The sequence below is a fragment of the Mastomys coucha genome, chromosome X (assembly GCF_008632895.1).
Source record: "Mastomys coucha isolate ucsf_1 chromosome X, UCSF_Mcou_1, whole genome shotgun sequence".
NCBI classification, from domain to species: domain Eukaryota; kingdom Metazoa; phylum Chordata; class Mammalia; order Rodentia; family Muridae; genus Mastomys; species Mastomys coucha.
Genome location: NC_045030.1, coordinates 99843287 through 99845081, shown reverse-complemented (window position 1 = coordinate 99845081; position 1795 = coordinate 99843287). Strand labels below are relative to the sequence as shown.

At 39.6% G+C, this 1795-nt stretch overlaps 1 long non-coding RNA gene across 2 annotated transcripts in view; it reads right to left on the bottom strand.

The window, feature by feature from the left end:
- Window positions 1-1795, bottom strand: part of LOC116087078 — a 7480-nt gene that overhangs the window by 3872 nt on the left and 1813 nt on the right. For both annotated transcript variants that reach the window (XR_004117245.1, XR_004117244.1), the window contains 2 exons: window positions 1099-1202; window positions 615-750 (listed from right to left, as the gene is read on the bottom strand). This is a non-coding gene — a long non-coding RNA (uncharacterized LOC116087078). The remainder of the gene's footprint in view (window positions 1-614; window positions 751-1098; window positions 1203-1795) is intronic.

Here is a 1795-nt window from a genome sequence, read left to right as displayed (position 1 = left end):
ACCACTACCACCCCAGCTGCCATGTTGTGACGAGATCAAGAAGTCTGTGAACAGATCCACATGACAAGAATGACAATGTGCCAGTCAACATACGTTAGCTTGGACATAGACTTTCTGAAGCCTGACAACATACATGTTGTCATGTGGAGCCCCCACCACAACTGAACCTTCAAATGAGACCGCAACCACAGCTGAGTGTATTTGAGTACATCTTCATATACTCAAGCCTGATGCACCGTGACTAAACCATGTCTGGATTCTCTGTTCACAAACAACACTCTGCTGTAATAAATGTTTGTTGTTTTAAGCGCTATGTGTTTGGGACAATTTGTTATTCATCAGTAAATTACTGCTACAATTTTTGTTTGTTTGTTTTGAGACAGGATCTCTATGTGGCCCTGGCTAGCTTGGAGCTCATAAAGACCTAGCTGCCTCTGTCTCCTGAGTGCTGGGATTAAAGGCCTTCACCATCATATTGGGATAACTACTACATTTCTTTTTTTTTTTCCCCAAGAAATCCCACTTAAATGTGTGTACACAGAGCAGAGCAATTTTTCCAATCCCTTTCCCCATCAGAGCATAGGTTAAATATGTTGACACTGGGACCAGCTTACCAGAATAAACAGGCCTCTATTAAAGGCAGAAGCAGTTTTCCCCAAGGGTAGCCCACTGGGGGAAGTCAGATTCATCTTCCAGGAGGGCCAAGAAGAGTAAACTTTCAAAACACCATAGGGCAAGTTGAAAAGTCCCCTGGAGAAGGACACAAGGAGCCACATACTAAGATGTTCATTGAATTCTCATAATCTTACTATACAGAAACGATCCAAATCCACTAGTAGGGAAAGAGATACATAAATTGTATAATTAGTGCAATGGAATTCCTTACCATAGATGATTCTAGTCATCCCATGTTAGATATTTGACACAATAGCATTCAATAGTTAAAATACATGACTCAGAACGGCGTGGATCAATATGGCCACATTTCCAAAGATAATATTTCCTAAAATTTTAAGATGGACTTTCCCTACTTTAAAACAGAGCAAACACTAATGTATGGTGTGCACAGGAAAATACAAGCTTCCAAATGCTACTTACTTAAGGGAAGATGTTGCCGTGAACGGGGTGAGCCTGAGCTTCAGCTGTAATTTTCTCGTTTCAGAAGCAGAGACTCTGAAGCTTGGACCAAAGCAGAAGTTGCTCTGTGTGACGGATGAATTAAAATAGGTATTTTATACTGTATGTTCTTCTGTTTGAAATGAGTGCTTTTATATATAAAAAAAACCCTGAACCCTCTTGAGTAGAAAAATGCATATATGTTAGCTCCAGCTTATTAACTGTGTTGTTCAGTCTCCTTGTGTCTTTCCTCTAGAGCACCATTAGTACTATACTACTTCCTGACGCTTTCATATTTTTGAAATTCCATCGTTTGACCCATACATTTTATGATTATTCTACCTCTTTTGGTTTCTGAAATGACTATTGTGTCTTCTTCAGCACTTTTTACTTTGACTTACTTGTAGATTAGTATTGCTAATTTGAATGTGCAAGGTTCAGCAAACCTAGAAAGTTCCGAGCAAGCTTGGGCTACATGAGAGCTTGTCTGACAATAACTACAACAAACCCTCCTGACACCCTACTCTACCCCCTCCACAATAACAAGGGGAAAAAAAAATAAGTGCTCTTTTTTTTTTTTCTTGAGACAGAGTCTCCCTCTTTGTAATCCTGGCTATACTGGAAGTCTCTATGTAGACCACGCTGGCCACAAAATCAAACAAAAGAATACAAAAAAAGA